Below are 19,125 nucleotides of genomic sequence, written 5' to 3'. Positions count from 1 at the left end.
AGATTTTTAACGTTTAATCCCCGCAACAACACTGACAGTAGTTAATAAAGTGAAAGTATTAGAACCCTCAAAAGGACAGAAATTTTAAGTTTACAAATGAAAATATACACAAATTATTTAAGAAACCTTCCCTTTTTCTCTACCTTCCAGCCTATACCTTTGAGTATTAAATTTACACTAAAATCACATTTATTTTCAGGACTCTGTCTTCCATTTAAAGAATACTGAGATTCAAGATGTAGACAATCATTACAGAAGAAGAAAAAACTCTGAGCTTAAATACTGGCACCAAAAAAACCCTTCCGTCCAACTTTACTGAATAATTGTCCCCATTCAAAGAAAAGAGAACAGCATACATATCGGGCCCCACAATAATAGTCTTCTAATTCTAATGCCCACACTAGCAATCAGTTAATGCTGTAATTATAGGGACCTGTATCATCACAGACAAAAAAAATTTACAATTGCGAAGTCAAGTTTTGACTATGTATACATACGTACGCTATTTTACATGTAAATCTTACAGCAACTGATTTAAAAAAACAGCAAACTCATCTAAGGTAAACTAATACACTAGAGTGTTCCTGAAGACTCACTTTAGAATATCAGCAGCATAATAACCATGATATTAACAATCAAACTTTACTTAGCAGAAAGTTCTTAAACGCTTGGGAAGCTGTGTATAAAATGGAGTAGACAGGAGAGAAGGGTTCCCTGTGCTGTTTAAATCAACTACAGGTCCCAGCATGCAATGCTCTATTCTGGAGTTAGGCAAAAACCGCAATGCATCTTGGGACTTGTAGTAAGTAAACCACTTCCCCCTATCACAGTAAGTTTCAAGAAACTGAACTATCTAGCACAATCTGACTAGATCTTACTATCAGGGCCTAGTCAAATCCAGATAAAATTTGGTTGTTCTCTGCCCTAGCACAGATTCTTTAGCATATACTGGAAAAAGTATCAATTAACATTTAGATCAACATGTTCACATTAGAAAAACCTTATACAGGATAAGCATATAAAAGAAATCCTTAAAAAGCAAAAAGATGTGTTACAATTTTTAAATTATATTTAAAGATACAATTTTTAAAACAATTTTTTAAAGTCTGATCAGTTTCAAAGCTTTCTATTCCCCACCCCCCAAAAAAGTTTTGTTTTACCAGCTTTTCTCTTAACAGTCTTTCAAGTTATATTTTTATAAATAATTTTTCTTGAAGGAAATTCTCATAAGAAAACATTTCCCATACTTTAATACTGCCCATTAGGAAATGTATTCTTATAGTTATACACATACCACCGTCACACACACACAACAACAACAAAAAAAACGAATAATACTTAAGTTCCTCTTTTGTCAAGTCCTTACTCAATATTTACCCCCTCCACTCCTCACCCTTCATTTCACACACACATGTGTGAAAAGAACATTCAGGGGAAAAAAATTCCATTTCTCTCATCCACTGACGTCTTCCAAAAAAAAAAAAAAATTTTTTTTTAAGCTATCAATAACATGTCCAAACCCAAGTAGACAACTTTGAGCTGTAATTTATGTATATAGTTTCTACACACACCCCTATTTTCTGCAAGACTGAAGGAGGAGGCTGGGAAAGAACTAAGTGCAATCTGCATCAGGAGGCCTGACACAGGCAGGTGGTGGGTTATTTTCAGGCAACAGTACCTTCACAAACATGCTGTGGAATACAGTCCAAGAAATTCCTAACAAGGAAAGATAAGCTGGCACACAAATTTAACATAATCCAGCTAAAAATCACCTGCAACACAAGCTACTACATTTCACCATAAAAGTGACAGGCTACTATAGGATCTGAAGCTTCATCAATACAACATACTGTCCATAAGGCCAGAGATAGCAGTTGCCATGGTTACTATCACCCACTTTTATCAGGAAATTATTGTCATTAACTCTGAAGTTTTGGGTACTTATTTAAAATAAAAAAAAAAAAAAAAGAGTTTAGGGTTCTGACTGTTAATTGAGTAAAAGAATCAACTACTGTTTAATACGTAAGTATGCTGCTTTAGAGATGCACATGGTTAACAATACTTGGATCTGCAGCAGAAAAAAATCAATTCCTTTCTGCTGCTCCTTCTCCTCAAGTACTGACAGTTTGTATTCTCAATGCAGCCAAAACAATAAAACAAAACCCATCTTTCTGGCTTCTGTGTTTAAGTTATTTTTCTCCCCTAGGCCCACAAACAGAGTCAAAATAAAGCCTAGATCATCAACCTGTTAGGCCCCATCCCTTTCCTATTTCCAAATTACCGGTTCACTTTTTTGTCTACTTTAAAAAGCAGAAAATCATTTCCATAGATGATTCCGAAATATAGGAAAGAATAGTTTCCTTCAGCCGAGACCCGCTCACTATTTTTTATTTAGCAAGGGGGTGGGGGGTGTACAGTTTGCAGTGTATTGGAGGGAGAGAAGCGTAGAGGCATTCAAACTGCCAAACAAGTGTCCAGTGTAAGAAAGTTGCCTTAGAAAAGCCCAAAGGATGACTGAAACTCACATATTATCTCTAAAAGGGAAGAGTTCACCACCATCCCAGTTTAAGACTTAATTGATAGACAAACAATATAAAAGTTATTCTTAAAGGTCTATTTCAGCATTCTCATAAAAGATAACTGTTCAGAAATTCAATACACAAATAAGATGATATGAAAGCCTACAAAACAGTATGGCCACATATACATACAAATATACAAAGAAGGAAACATATGCTATTTAAGAAATAACTATCTACAATACTTTTAATGCAGTGTTAATATATTACCTCTTCAAAAATAAAACAAAACAAAACAAAACACCTCAAAGCAGCAAAAATACACACCTGGTAAAGTTAAAGTGATCAAAATACACTGCTAAGCTCCTAAAGAATACTTAGGGCCTACAAAAAAAGCCCACATACAAAAGTTCTAAGAAGTCAACATACATCATTAATATTTCCCATGACAAATTAATATGAAAATTCAAACATGTTTCAAGAAATCAGCTCTGAATATAGATATAAAGGAATTCTGTCAAAGGTTAGAGACCTAAAACTTTAATCCCTTCCTTTTCTCCCTTTCAATATTAATTAAATACAGAAGACTTTGGCAATAAAATACTAAGGATACAAAATTTAAAAGCACATTAATATAACCTTAATGTATTTCCTCAAAAAAAGCTTTAGCATTCACTGTCTGCAGGATGAAAACGTTAATATTACCCTGAGAGGTTTCATTTTTATCTAAACAGCTAAATGTTTTTCTCACCCTTCACCGAAGCAAGTTTCTACATTTCATCTCTAATTGAGGTTATTTCATAAAGAGCAGTCAATTCTAAAATTTAGGGTACTCTATCTTTTGATAGGCTCATAAACATAGGGACTCCCAATTATCTATATGTCATTTTACCTTAGTCCAAATAGGTGAGCAGAGTCTATTAAGAAGGCCAGAACTCAAAGGTCTGAGTTTTAAACTTCTGGGTTATTTTTACACAAAAAATATTTCAGTGCACTCCTCTAGATTTGAGTAGTCATTTCCTCACGCATCCCTCTAAATTAGAAAAACAAAAATGATACACACACGTACCTAATACTAATGCATACAAGTATGTCTTTTTCACTTTGAAACAAGTTTGAAAGGTTTAGTAAGTAAGAATTTTTCAGAAAGTTAGCAGGATCAGTCAAAACAATCAAAATATTAACTGTGACATCTGTTACTCTGTGTGTTAATAAGAGTCTATAGAAGAATCCGGGAACTTAAATAATCACTAAAATCAACTACTATCACATCAATGGTGAAATGAACAAAAACTTTAACCAGGGGATACACATTTCACAGGATCTACAAAAGGAAAAATGATCTTTTTTTTGAATTAAGGGAAACTGCCTAGGCAGCATTTTTTAAACAAAGCTTCAAAACTGTAACAAAGAGCTTTTTGGTAACCACAGCAGTATTTAAAAAAAAATTCATAAAGTGTTCTGGGTGCACTTTTAATGCACTCATTTCCCAAATGATATGGAGAAAGTTAGTATTTTAAAGACAGAAGCTTCTGTCCCTGTATTAATTAGCCACCTATCTCAACAACTTAACATCTGCATGGTTTCTGACAATTTACAAAGAACTTTCACATGTATTATCTCATTTGATCTTATTGAGAAAAAAGTACAGTATTATTCCTAAAAAACAAACAAAATTCAAAGCAGATTCATCAAATTTTCTACACATTCCCAACTTTTTAAACTTTGACATAAAACTTTACAAGCCACCACAGTAGCATGATATTTGCAGTGATAAATCAATTCACCTAACACTAACAGACTTTCAAAGGACATGTGCTATAAATGCTACAAAAATACTTTCATCTTTATGCAGTTATTGTTAAGTGTTACTAAGGGACATATCAGCAATGACCCATACCCACAGACAGAACTTTACTTCTAGCTCAAGAATCAGTCTTTGGAGGCCAACTCAAATACATCAACCATATGTATTTATAACGCTGAGCGCCTAAGAATTTATCTATTAGGATCACTGCCCATGGATTGGTGGAAAAAAACATAAAAAGTCTAAAAATTTTTCCATACAATATCTCCCTTTCCAATAGTTCAAGTACTCTATATCCCACTTGTATTAACATTACAGGGATGATCATAAAGCCTAAAGTCCCAAGTCATACCAACTACTTTTGTTTATAGCCATCCATTGCACATAATTTTTAAAAATGTGTTCAACACCCCACTCACCAATATGAGAATAACTCCTCTTCAAACTAAAATAATTCTAACAGCACTCTGTACCTCAGGGCAGCATCCTTAAGCTATCCACAATAAGCAATCTACTTTGTGTAATATTGTAAGCAGGTAAAAAGCAGTCAAAAATTTGTTTCAAATGGCAAATGGAATTTTTCAATGGACTTACTCAAAATCTTTCTGGAACTTTAATGTGTTAATCCTGTTGCTTAGTTGATGCTAAGTAGAGCTGTAATAAGTAGCAAGACCCTCAAAATTCATAGATTTCCTTTATCTTGCTGCAGCACCTCCTGCTGGATAGCATTTAGAGTTCTTCATGTAAGCAGAAGAAGAGTATTTCTGACGCAGCTCTTTCCAGATGACTGAATGGGAAAAAGGATGGACCCTTCACAGCTAAAAGAAATAGGGCCCCATCCATCACTTATACTTCTTAAAAATAAAATCTGGCATAGGCAGGAGTCTTAATTTATTACTTTTCCAGTTCCATAAAGACCTGCCTGAGTTCAAAGTGCAACATGTTTAAATAAAGCTTGCAAATTTAGCTAAAAACTATGCTAAAAAGCCTTCAGAAGCACTCAAGCAAAAGACTACTAAGACCATCCAAGCAATGCCAGTCATACTGCAAACACTATTATGCTAAGACAAGCAAAAGTATGACATAAAGAAAAACACCTGGAATATTTTTAACATGTTAGCCAAAAGTTTGTGTCTTGCGAATTTTCTGCACTATTACTATGCTCTTCATTTAAGGATAGTTGTATATCTACAAAAGTTTTAAGTGCAGAAATTTTTTTCATAAACATGAGCATAACTGCACACAAAAATTTCCTCTTTGCCATCAAAAGATGTGTCCTGAGATTTTAAAATGCATTCTTCAGACATTTTAAACGGCCCTTAATAAGCCAGTTTTGAGCCCACGATATAGATTCCATATACAGAGACAGAAAAAAAGAATAGAAAAGAACTTACCAAAATCAAAATGAATAATAGTATTTCCAGTAAAAATGTAGTAACAGTTTCCTACAACGCTGTGAAACCAAGTAAATTGTGAAACTTAAAAAAAAGGGGGGGACGAGGGGGAGAGGGCTAGTCTTCAAAAACCAAAAGAAAATCTGACCTATTTATTTCCACTGCCCAAACGTGAGTGAACATCAGATGTAAACAAACAACATAAACACTGAAAAGTACACTTAGATGTCATAGCCCCAGTTTCAGTCCCCTTATCAGGCCCTCAATGAAGCTACAGATGTTGGTGAGTAACCTGTCTAAAAGGAGATATTCAAGCTCTGTGCCCTAAAGAACCCCTAAAAAGTGTGCCTATGAAAAGGTTTCCTAGAGTGCATAACTGCTTAAAAAAAAAAAAAAATTTCATCAGCCCAAATTAATCTGTTTCTAATATTCAGCTATCAATTATTAATATATAAATGTTCTTCCTTCTCTAACGTCCCCACCTCAAGCATCTACATTCCTGACAACTACTATTAACAAAAATGCACAGCTCGCACCCCAGTTATGGGGCAAATCTTTGAAATCCAAAACACAGTCACAAAGTTCACTGTCAAGGCCAGTGCTGAGGCCCGCATACGCCCGGACCTTAACTCACATTTGAAATTCTAGAAAGCCATACTTGCAGAGACATCATTTAAAAACAACACAATGTGGACGTGAAAAGTAAGATCCTCTACTTCAAGACCTAAACAAAGAATATTTCAACATATGACCGGAATATGATGACACCAGATTCACCAATAAAAACAAAACCTGCCTACCATTAGCAGCCGTACCCCTCATCTCAACAACTCAACTACTTAGAAATCACTCTCAGCACATCTGCACCCCACAACCGGCGTGTGGCCTTCTCCGGGGGTGCAAGTCACAAAGTTGAAAGGAGACATTCTTCCCCCGGTGCCCAATCTCGACATCAACCCCTCCCCTGCCAGGGCCACCTTGCTGCTACCCACCATCGCGAACGTGGTCAGGGGAAAAAAAGAAATCCTAACAGCACCGCTCAGCAGAATAAAGAGACCAAAGAGAGGATGACGAGAAGTGTTGGGAACTGCGTGCACGACGGGGCTGGACCAAACGGAAAGAGTCCCACTCCGCGCGCCCCTCCCCCCGGCGGGGGCGCGGGCGGGGGAGGGGCGGCTGCGGCCCCTCTTGGAGCGGCCTGGCGGCCCCGGCCGCCGCAAGGTCCCGGGGGCGCCCCGCGGCCGCGGGATGCGGGGGCGAGTGCGGGAGGACCGGCCCCGGGGTGAGGGGTGCTGGCACACTCTCCGGAATAACAAGTTGCAGAAGAAGAAGAATAAGCGGAATTTCCCCAACGCTGCTCCGGCCACCCAAGACAAATGCACCAACACACACATACACACACACACACACACACACACACACACACTCGGGCCCGGCAGCGTCAGCAGCCGCAGCTTTTTTTTTTTTTTTAAACCAGATCCCTCAGTCACCAAACAAGATGGTTTTCAAAAAAAAAAAAAATTAAAGAAATAACCATAATAAAAACTTCCCCCCGACATCATCCTGGGGGGAGGGGGTAGTGAAAGAGCCCCGGCGACCATCCCTGGGCGGAGTGAGAGCCCAAGGGGGCGGACGAGGCTCCGCGCCCCCCGCCCCCACCGGCGGCCCCCTCCCCGGCCCCCCGCCGGGACAATGTGACGCCCCCTCCCCGCCACCCCCGGTGCGCCGCCTCTGTCACCCGCTCCGGCCCAGCACTCAGCGCCCAGGCTCCCGAGGCTGCTCATAAACTTACTTCCAATTTATCCTGGGGAGGGGTGGAGGGCAGAGGGGAGGAAGGGGGAGACAAGGTTTTTCCATTGTCTTTTTTTTATGGGGGGAGGAATAGGAAGGGCACGCAGGGGGGCGCCCCGAAGGGGAAGTTATTGCTCAAATCTCAAGTTGACTGAGGGGGTCCTGCCGAGAACACCCCCCTTTCCCTCCTCCCTCCCACACACCCCTCCCCTCCCCCTCCCTCCCCCCCAAAACAAACTCCAAGCAAGCAGCCCCTGTACCTCCCAGAGACAAACACCAGAGACAAGACAGAGAGAGAGAGACAGAGAGAGAGAGAGAGAGAGAGAGAAGGAGGGAGGGGGGAGGGGGAAGGGGAAGGGGGGAGGGAGGGGAAATAGAGCTACTCCAGAAAAAAAAAGAGAGGAGAGTGAGGAGAAGAGAGAATGGAAAAGCTGGGATACTGCACCCTCCTGCTGCTGGCTGGCTGTCCCCCCTGGCAGCTGGAGGCAGGAACTCTGAGCAGGAGAAGCAGGAGGAGGAGGAGGAGGGAACTCTTCTTCATGGGGAGGGAGGGAAGAAGCTGGAGCTGCTGCTGCTGCTTCTGCTGCTGCTCTGGGCCTCTCGCACTTTTTAGATATTAGTGTGTTAAGATGGTAGGTTGTTCCCTTCTCCCTCCTCCTCCTCCTCCTCCTCTCCTCTTCTCCCCCTCTCTCTCTCACTCACTCTCTCTCTCTCTCCCTCTCTCTCTGGGCTGTTTCTTTCCTCCTCTTCCCCAGGCAAGGGGGGGTGGGGAGGAGGGGGTGGGGGGAGGAACTGGATCCTCCTCCTCCTCCAGGAGAGACACACAGGCCCCGGGCCGGAATGTGGGGGGAAAATCAGAGCAGCAGGAGAGAAACTGTGGGAGACAAACAAGCCCAACTCTTCATCCTCCTCCTCCTCCTCTCAGCAGCAGCAGCGAGCACCACCAGCCCATTCACCACCCGGCCCCGGGCCGCAGCACCTCCGCCGCCTCAGCCCGGGGATCCCTCCGCCCAGGCCCAGACACACTCGCCCGCGCGGGAGCCCGCCGCGCGGCCCCGCCGGCCCGCCGCCGCCGTGCGCGTCCCCGCCGCTCCCGAGAGCCGGGCGAGAGGGACTGGGGCTGGGAAAGCGGGGACGAGGGCGGGGGGAGAGGAGGCGCCGGGGTAGAGGGGCACGGCGGGGAGGGAGGGGGCCGCCGGGCGGAGTTGTACGGCGGCCGGCCCGGGCCCCCGCGCCTCCTCCCATGGCTTCCGGGGCGCACGGTCCCCCCCGGGGGCGACGGGGCGGCGGCGGGAGGGGCGGTGGGGGCCCGCGGCGGCGCTCGGGCGGGCGGACTACTTGACGTGTCGGTGCGGCGAATTTATTTCACTTTGCCTAAGGAACGGGGTGTGCTGCGGTCCCCATTGCCTAGGGAAAAAACCCGGATGTAAAGTGAGTGAAACTAAACTAGAGTGAAGTAGGGCAGCAGCAGCCAAACTCCAGTGCAGCGGCGGCGGCGGTGATGGGGCTGAACAAGGAGCGGCGGCGGCCAAACTCCGGGGCCGTCGCAATGATGGGCCCGTGCAGCGCTGCAGCTCGGCACCCGTGTAGCTGCAGCCGAGGCGAGGCCGGAGCCCGCTGCGGCCCCCCCAACTCAGCGGCCCGAGCCCAACTCCCCCTCCCGTCGCAGGAGCTGCACAGGGGCTCCGGAGCGGCCCCAACTCCCTCCAGTGCAACAGCAGTTGGAAGGGGGAAAATAAAGCCGCGAGGGCAGGGACGGGGAGAAGCGATGGGGAAGCACTGCAATGGGAGAGCGTGGTCCAGGCAACAGGAGAAAGATGCAACCTCAAGTCGAATGCAACATGCAATCCCCGGCCGCCGCTCGCCCGCTCCCTCCCTTCGCCACCCCGCCCCCTTTCCAAATAACTACCCTTGAACCACTTTATTAGCCGTACTTAGTCCCACACTCGCTTCGGGGAGGGGCGGGGGACGGGATCCTTCGCTCACCTTTATTTATTACTGCTTTCTCCCCCCTCTCCATGTTTTTTATTCCTAAGTTCTTTTGTTCTAAGGGGGATGATGGCATTTACTTTTCTGCTTTGTGTAACAGGGCAATCGCTGGGAATCAGCCACGTATAATCCGGCGGTTTGTCATATTTTATTAGTGAAAGTATTTTATGCCTATTCTACCTCCAAGGACTGTAACATGGAGAACTGCAGGGAGGAAAAAAACATCAGAAGAATTCTTGTTTTGAGAGATTTCTTGGCGGGGCGGGGAGGGCTTTTTATTTATTTATTTATTTTTTCCCCTGCAGGGGGGTTATTTAGATTTTCAAATCGATAGTTTTCAACTTAGAGCTGAATGTTTTTGTATGGAAATACTAGTAGATTCTAAAACAACCCCCAACCACAATAAAGAAAAAAAATAAAAGTCCAAAATCTTAGATTAAAAAAAAAAATCCCTGCTGGACAGTGATATTATCTGTTCTGTGCAGCACGCTGGACTTAACGTACTGTTGGCCTCCGAATGTTAAATAACAATAAGCCTGAACCTCAACTGAATACAAATGGGGGGTGGGGGTGGTTTTGTTTTTAAGGCTCAGCACTTTTGTAGCATCTGCCACTACGCATTTTCCAGGCATTGATTAGCCATGCAACTCCCATAGACATGAAGTCCAGTTTTTGCAGATAAAGAGCAACAGTGGTGAGATGATCTGCCCAAAGTCAAAGTGAGTCAATGACAGAACCAGAAATAGCCTTGGGCTCTATTTGTTACTAGTCACATCTTTTCCATTAAATACTAATTCCTCCAAGAAATAAACAGTATTTAAAAATAAATAGACATTCTTTACCTTGTTATGTAGTCCCACCAGAGGTGCTCCGAGATCCTTGGACATGCAGGCATTTTCTTACTTCTGTGACCTGCAAAATTAAGTTTCATTTCTCAAGAGAAAGCAATTTTTTAAAATTTTGATTTCTTAAAGCTAAAAAATAAATAAAAGTACGGGCTTTATTTTATATGTGTAGGCCATTTAGTACCCTGAGCTTTACATTTAAAAAAAATTCACAGCAGAGAAAGTGTGTAAGAGTTTGAGATCGAAAATGAAAATCCCTATAAATGATTCAAGAAGCCTGGTTGAAAAAAAAAAAAAGAAGAAGAAGCCTGGATGGATGAACTCATAATGTTGTGAAACTAAACCCATAACACAGTCAGTATGAATAAAAGAAGGACTGGTCAGGTAGTAAGATGCAGCTTTACAATCTAGAGGTAACTCTAGTGTATCTAAAAGATGAGTGAAGGTGGAGCCCTTTCAAGCAGGACCCACTAGGCACTGGACCATAATCTAATGGTGTCATTTCAAATCAGCCCAGGCTGTCAGAATTTTTTCAGAGCAAGACTACTTTAGTGTTCTTGCTGGGGGGAAAAAAAAAAGAAAGAAAAAAAACTTTAAAATGTTTCAAAATTTCATAGAAAAAATTCAGAAACTCAAATTGTGCCTGAATATGTAAATGCTATAGAACAGGAGTCAGCAAACTTTTTTCTGTAGAAACCTGGATAGGAAATATCTAGACTTTGCAGACCATACAGTCTCTCTCACAACTTCTCAACTCTATGCAGTAGTAACACAGAAGCAGCCATAGAAAATATATAAACAAATGAGCCTGGCTGTGTTCTAATAAAGCCTTTATTTATGGGCCCTGACATTTGAATTCTATGTACTTTTCATGTGTCAGAAAATATTCCTCTTTTTTCACCCATTAAAAGAAATGTTAAAACATTCTTAGCTCGTGGGCCTCAAAAAACCAGGGGGTAGGCAGGATTGGGCCCATGGGCTGTCGTTTATCAACCCAGCTTTTGATGATGAAAGCCCCTGAACTTCTTGTATGAGAAGGTACTTGGTTACTAAGATGTTTGAATAGCAGTCAGAAATCAGTGTCATGCAAACTCATGTTTTAGATATTTACACTTAATTAAAATAGCTTAACCAAATAATTGTCTAATACTCATGTAACTATCAAGCTCTATGAAAAAGAATTCTCTAGCTTGTGATTCATTGTTGGACCACGTTTGCATTCACATACTCTTCCTCACTCTAAGATGGTGAAGAGCAGTGGAAACAAGCAGCCGTGGATTCCCACACCCAAGAAGTATCACTCCTTCTCAACTAAGGCACTTGAGGCAAATTACTTAACCTTTCAGAGCCTTAGGTTTCCTATCTTGTAAAATGCAGCTATTAATACCTACTTTGTAGGGCTGTTGAGAAAACTGGATGAAATAATTCACAGAAAGTGCTTAGCACAGTGTCTGGCACACGGAACCACATAACATATCTTTTCCTGTGCCTTCAAATTTATTTTCTGAGTTAATGTAACTAGAGGAGGTGAACACGTGGAGTCCCAATACCTTGTCAGTGCAGATGTGGCATATGGCGTCCAAGGAGTCTCGGGGTGACTCAAGGTTGTGATATATTTCTGTGGGTCTTTCTCAAGCTCGTAGTGTGCCCGACGTGGACACTCACTAGCTGTGTGGCCTTAGACAAACATTTAGGCCTTCTGAACCCTGGTGTTTCTCATACATAAAATAAATATAATACTCTGTAGGATTTTTGAAAAGGCTAACTGGCATAAATGCTAAAGAAAAAAGATAACAGTTAGTATAAGTTAGTGAAGATCGCAGAAATAAGCTGAGAATTGAAAGTTCACCATCAGAATCTCCTTTGAAGTAAATTGTTCAACTTTCAGACATGAATGACGTAATAATAATAGCAGGTGCACAATGACTTAGAGTGTGTTCTCCTACCACCTAGTTACCCTCCAAAAGCCATTTAGTAGTCATCAAAACCCTGTGGAGCAAAGGTGTAAATCTCAAATTTTGAATTTTATTAAATATTGGAGTACAGTTTTTAATTTTTATATAAGCAGTCAAATCTGTCAGTGTTTTCCTATATATTCCTGCCTTCTGTTCCATGCTTCAAGAGGTCATCCAAAGTCCAAGATTAGAAAAATACCTACAATTTTCTTCTTGTATTTTTATGGTTTCTATTTTTTACGTTTACCGTGTGTGTGTGTGTGTGTGTGTGTGTGTGTGCGTGTGTGTGTGTAGGTTAGGAGGTAGGAACCTAAATAACTTTTGTTGGACAGAAAATATTTAATTAATATCGGGATTCTATTAGAGAATGTAAAATGTCATTCAAAGTAACAAAACAGCTATCTCCCTATAAGGACTATCAGTCTAATGCAGAGATACTGTAAATATAGGAGAAATAAAACAGAGGCATTATATATTGTAGTATCATAGGGAAGCATTATATATTAGAGAATAAAGAAGTTTCTTCTGCATTTTCTTATTTTATAGTTTTGTAGTAACATAGTACATGCCATACCCTAGATATTAAGGTTTTTGTACCTGTATTTGTATATGGTTGTCTCTGATATTCTGGAATTTGACAGTATTTCAAACAACGTAATGAACCCCGCCCCCCAAACAACTACTGGAACAGCTTTCTCATCCAGTCCCCCCCACCCGCCACCTGTCCTTCACACTGTCCTTTTTTCTACTCCAGGCTGAAAACTAACCCAATTGTCTCTTAAAAGGTCACTCTAAAGAAGATTTGAACACTGTCTGAAAACCTGAGGGTCCTGCCTCTTCACTGAGGCAGGGAGGTAACTATTGGAGTTTTTTTTCCAATTCTTATTGGGCTGGAATAAATGAAAACCTGGCTGGTACCAACAAAATATTTAAATAAGGAGAGGAGACATATCAGTGTGATTTTTAAAGAATTATGACAGAAAATCCCCAGTGACTAGCAGAAGTTGAATGTATGTTCTTTCTCCCCTCTGTCTCAATGGTTTCTGATCTTTTAAAAATCTCTTTAACTGTCTTGTGTGTGCTTTTGTGGTAAGCTGAAATCATCATTGGAAATGGGTCAGATATAACTGGTAACTAAATAAATACTGGTGGATAGGCAGTCAACCCTCTCGAGAGTACTTTCTTTTTTATTTATTTTATTTTGGGCTGCGTTGGGTCTTATTTGTGGCACTCAAGCTTCTCGTTTCAGCGCGAGGGCTTCTCTCTCGTTGTGGTGCGCGGGCCCAGCAGTGGCTGTACACCAGCTCCAGAGCGTGTGGGCTCTGTAGTTGCGGCACCAGGCTCCCTAATTGCGGCTCGCGGGCTTAGCTACCCCGCAGCACGTGGGACCTTAGTTCCCCAGCCAGGGATCAAACCCACGTCCCCTGCATTAGAAGACAGATTCTTAACCACCGGACCACCAGGGAAGTCCCTCGAGAGTACTTTTCAATTTCCCTACTTTGTCATAATCACCAAGGTCAATTTAATCCTAAGCAACTTCAGGTGTATGTGTTTAGTAGCATTGACTAGACCAGGGCTCTTCAACGTCGCGCTGTTGACATTTGGGGCCAGATAAGTTTTTGTCGTGGGGGCTTTGTAGGATATTTAGCAGTGTCCCTGGTCTCTACCCACTAGATGCCAGTAGCACCCTCCCCCCACGGTTGTGACAACCAAAAATATCTCCAGACGTTGCCACAAGTCCCTTAGGTGTGTATGGGGCAGGGAGGAGGAGGGTAAAATTGCACCAGGTGGGGGATAGGAAGGTAGGGGATGGGGGATTTCAGGTGGTCAGGGTTGATAACCACTAAACACCGCGGATAGATGTAGGTGTGTATTTGCATATGTGTGACTCTGCCCTCCACGTGTGTGACTCTGCAAATCCCAATTCCTTTTCCAAAAAGTAACAGAGGTGGATCAGGGGGCCTAGGCTGGATCCGTCGGTAAAAACTAAAATGGTTTCAATTAGAGCTGTAGAAATGTCTGCCCTAAAGCTGCTGAGCTGCTAAGAGTATCACAGGGAGATCCTCCAAGACTGGGGATGTGGAAAGAACTTTATCATCTTGTTATTTGTGCCTTTAGTTTATCTATTATCAACATAAATAAATTGTATTGTGGGCCTTGAGCAAGGACGTTATCTAGTGGAAGGCATTCCCAGATTTGGAGTGTGAAAACCTGAGCTTGGGTCTGGGCTCTGCAAATGTCTAGCTAATCACTTTATCTCTCTGGGCCTATTTCCTTGTCCAAAATGGGTAAAACAATAATACTTAATCCACTGGGTTGTTGTGAATGTCCAAGCTGTTCATGAGAAGTAGCAGGGCTTATTCTTGAGGAATTAGGAACATTGAAATCATACAGTCCTGGGTTGACCTTGGGTAGATGATGCACTATTGTAAGCCACAGTTTCCTTGTGTGCAAAATATAGAAATAATCATATGACTTCATAGAGCTGTCACAGAGGTTAAATAAGTTACATGTGCTGGATAAATATTATTATTGGTCTTTGGTAAACTGCATCACATTGCACAAATACGTATTTTATTGTTATTTCTTTTATGTGAACACTGAAACCTGGAAATCTGAAGAACTAATTAATACATCTATACAAGTGAAACCCTGTTATAAATATGTTACAACCCAAATTCCAAACAAGTGAAAGCAGCATTAAATTGTAGTGTGCAACCTTTCATCTTCCAAGTTAAATCAGTTAGGGCACAAGTTTTTTGCAATGACATAAGGTTCTCCTCCCCTTATTGAAATAATGTTCTAATAAGTTTTCTACAACCTCTGTATCACAGAAAACACATGGGGTCAGGCATAGCACGCCCAGCTAGCACAATGTACGTCCATCCTGGATATTGAAACCTGACTATGTGTGGCTGCAAAATTCACCTTCCCCAAAAGCATTGGCAAATTGCGTTGCAGTCCTAAAATGGGAGTGCAGGGAGGTGTCTGAGGGTATCTTTTATATAAACTGTTTAATTAAAGTATAACATTCATACAGAGAAGAGTACAAATCACATCAGGAATTTTCACAAAATGAACACACCTATGTAATCATTGGGTGTTTTTAAAGGTCTGAGAATTCTGTCATAAACATGTGTTTTATCATTAGGGGTGTAAAGAAAAAGGTTATCATGAATTTGAAAGAAAACAGTGGAGATTTCCCAGAGGAGATAGCAACTGCCTTTGCTGTCCAAAGGTGATTTTGAATTATCACATGGCAGTTTTGCAAAATGATCAGTTGGATCAGATGGCCAAAGTCATATCACCATTTACCACTTGCTATATGATTCTGGACAATTAACTTCAAGTTCCTCAGTCTTCTCATCTGTTAAATGGGGATAAGACTAGAATTGTTATTAGGATTAAATGAAATAACGCTGGTAAAGGTTTGGATGAGTTCCGGCACATAAGCTCTCAATAAATGTAAATTATTATCTATTTAGGATGATGCCCCTTGGGACAATAGGAAAGAAGTTACAGAGATCTCAAGAATTCTTTCAGAAAAAAAGGGAAATTTTGCACAGAAGGGGAGTTGGATCAAAATAGTTAAGGGGTGCTATCACTGAGCCCCAGGACCAGCAGGGAGGGTTGGTCTGTGGGAAAGTCTGCAGAATTAAGCCTGAGACAAAGCAGAGTACCTGGAGTTGGCAGGCAGGGTGCTGAACCAAGGAGCTGTAAAGATAGTGCGGTTCTGAACAGAAAGCCACAGGGGTGTGCCTGGCATCCAAACAGGACATGACCTGATTTTTCAGAAACCAGAGTAAGGTCTAGGAGTGATTGTTTGTTTGATGTGGGCCTATAGAGAGGAACGAGAGAAGAAGCAGCCACAGGAATCATAATCCCAGGGGTCAGATCCTTGAAAGCCCTGTCCACTGAAGGAAGGGGACTCATTTAGGGCTTTATCCATGGCTAGGAGACTGGAGCAACTTAGAGTTTAGGAATGACCTCAAATGTATCTGGCCTGGCATTCCTTCACACTGAAATACGATGGAAGGATGCACTTGAATCGACTTGGATCCTGCATAGGGAAAGATATACTACTAAAGAAGAAAAGAAAGGAGGCAGTCTGAGTCTCAGAACCCAGACACGGCAGAGAAATCTGCCCCTCTGAATGACGGCAACAAGGAGTTACCCCAAATTCAACCAGCAGCCTGATTTGTCACAGCTGGACCTTAGAGTGTCCTTATTTCTTCTTCGTTATCTCAATCTTGCAAATGGCTTATCATCTCTCTAAGGGTCTTTGAAAGGAGGCAATTTGGTTTCTTTTTCCTTGATTGGTTGTAGGAGATGCATCAGAGTATAAGATTCAGCGGGACAATTTTGGTGAATAAATGTGACCCAGTGTGCTCATTTTGAGGAAACATCTGTCACTGATGGATAAAGAGTATGAAATACCCAAGTCAGGGATGGCAAATCTGTGGCCTGTGGGTTTCCAGAGGTCTGAACTTGGCCTCAGAATCCTTCTCAACACAGTGCATCAGCCATTACCAACTATTTGGAGCTTGCTCAAGATAGAAATCCATTTTGTCATAGCAGGACTTACCCCTCATCCCTTGTTATAATTAATGCACCTATCCTATCCACTTCTCCCAAAGCCCAACACATAGGGTATCAGATATGTAATTTGCTTGGCTTCAACCTTGCATATTTAAATTAAGCCCTTGATAGGTAACAATTGCCTATTTAGGGACCTGTTCTCATATTTCTGAGTTTATAACTGATTTATGACCTATAAATAGTCACATCAACCTAATTGCTGAATAATTTATATACTGAGGTCATGATCTCTGGATGAACATGATACCCATTAGTGTTAAACTCAACATCTGTGTGCATCCGAGCTAGACACACAGAGAACCATACCCCAAAGTGGTGGGAGTGGAAAAGCAGAAGGCCTAGACTTTATTCTCTCCTTTTACGTCCAGCCAGTGTACTTTCCTTTTAGCTTCATCTCTAAAATGGGATAGTATTTCCCCATGGGTGGCAATGCTAAGAAAACTATTCAAATAATAAATGTTTTTAAGGCTCGCAGAACTCAAAAACTTTGGACTCAAAGTATTATGTCTATAGATGCCTATTGATGAAAGCTTTATTACTCCCCCAGGGCTAAACAGTGGTTGAACATTTGTGTTTTACACTTTGTTGCATGAATAAGCCAAATCTCTTCCACACTATGATGTTGATGAGATGGGAGAGAAGTTGTTCCCAGCTTTGGGGTACAGTCCTCTGTTGTTCCCATCTGTAAAATGGACACGCCATACCGCTCATGTTCCTCTCTTTGCCTGCAGAGAACTGATGAGATAGAAATTGCAAAAGACTGAGTTTACTGAAAACTAGTGCTGTAAATGAAAGACAGAGGAATTCATTAAATTTTAATTTTAATTTAAAATAACACTACTTCTACCATCCCAGCATCTGGGTGGGTGAATGAAACTAGAGGTAGTAGTGGGTTAGCAACTTTGGGCTAAGAATTCACTGGTGGATAGGGAGATAACACAGAGAAGCAGGGACCAGAAACAGCAATATGTGCTCCTAACTTATTGAGAGCGAGAATTAAAAGACAAGAAGCATTTTCCAATAGCCACTTGGGGACTTTTGACTCCACGAAGGTACAGGGGTTATGAGTCTCAGAGCCACGAACACTTTAATACTACTTCCTCAATTAGCATAAGCACAAACTTGTTTTTCCAAGTACATTGTGTTGTCGCTGTTCATCTAACAGAAAAGAAAAACTCATTCCAATTCCAATCTGGATGAAGACTACATTTCCTATGATAAACATCAGTGGGCTGATGGGAACAGACTCATTCCACGCTGAAATGCTCGAACCTAAGCTTTGTGACTAACTTTGCCTAAAGACAGCTCATTTCATCCTGGAGCATCCTCGCCTCAGCAGCCTAGGCAAAACCAAAAAGATCACAGAGCAAAACCAACTGAGAGTATGACAACATTAATGTGGAGATTTTATGTTCATCTGTTATGGGGACCTAAGTCAATTTACAAAAATGTTGTTTTAAGGGAAAATGATTTGGCCTGAGTAATTATGAATAACAAGAAAAAGTAAACAAACAAACAAGATATGGTAGTGGGTAATACACATGGGCCCTGCTTCCAATCTAATTTTAGATCTAACTTTTAAAATTAAAGTTTCTCAGTTTTCATTTTACCAAACTTAAATTTCAGAGAAATTTTATCCTCATTGCTGATTGGATTTCAATTGGAAATAGCTCCCAAAATTTTAAATCTGAATTTCTCTGCCTTCTCAGGTACATTTAGCTATTTGACACATCGAAGTGTCTTAAATTTCTGTGAACTTGGAATCTAAGTCCTAGTTCTGCTATTTGCTAGCTGTACATTGAAAAAGCTGCTGGCTTAACAGATTTCTGTTTTTTCATCTTCAACACAAAAATATCTGTATCTTATCATACCAGGATAGTTCGGGGATTTAAAACAGGGACCCCTAAAATTTTCTTGATGAGTTTTTTTTTTTTTCCCTCTTTGAAGACTTACTGTTAATCATTAACAGTAAAAATAACAGCTGCCATTTACTAAGCATTCTGGGCCAGATGTTTTGTACATACTTAAAATTTTATAGGTAAGAAAATTGAGGTAGAGAGGGGTTGAGTAAATTGCCTAAAGTCACATGAATAGTAAATGGCAAAACTGGGATTCCTGCCCATGGCTACTTAGATTCAGGTTCTGCTTTCTAATGGGAATTCCCACGAGCCAGGAGGAAGGAGATATAGGGTACTGCTAGGCTAAGAGATAAATCAGGCAAGGCTT

The 19,125-nt window shown here is 41.5% G+C and overlaps 1 protein-coding gene across 16 annotated transcripts in view; it reads right to left on the bottom strand.

The window, feature by feature from the left end:
• The window catches only part of PHF21A (PHD finger protein 21A), a 195,409-nt gene extending 185,048 nt beyond the window's left edge, over nt 1-10,361 (bottom strand). For 2 of the 16 annotated variants that reach the window (XM_082340182.1, XM_082340172.1), the window contains exon 1: nt 7,957-8,523. The gene's annotated coding sequence lies outside the window, so the exon portion shown is untranslated. Of the gene's footprint in view, nt 1-4,920; nt 5,697-5,720; nt 6,670-6,712; nt 7,724-7,956; nt 8,530-10,342 lie in introns of those variants that run through there. The other 14 variants (XM_082340183.1, XM_082340184.1, XM_082340185.1 and 11 more) reach the window with 14 other exon arrangements.
• Between the last annotated feature and the right edge of the window lie 8,764 nt (nt 10,362-19,125).

Source organism: Balaenoptera borealis (genome assembly GCF_965194805.1).
Source record: "Balaenoptera borealis genome assembly, chromosome: 11".
Lineage (NCBI taxonomy): Eukaryota > Metazoa > Chordata > Mammalia > Artiodactyla > Balaenopteridae > Balaenoptera > Balaenoptera borealis.
Note: the sequence above shows the minus strand (reverse complement) of the source record. Positions and strands in the feature narration are given on the sequence as shown.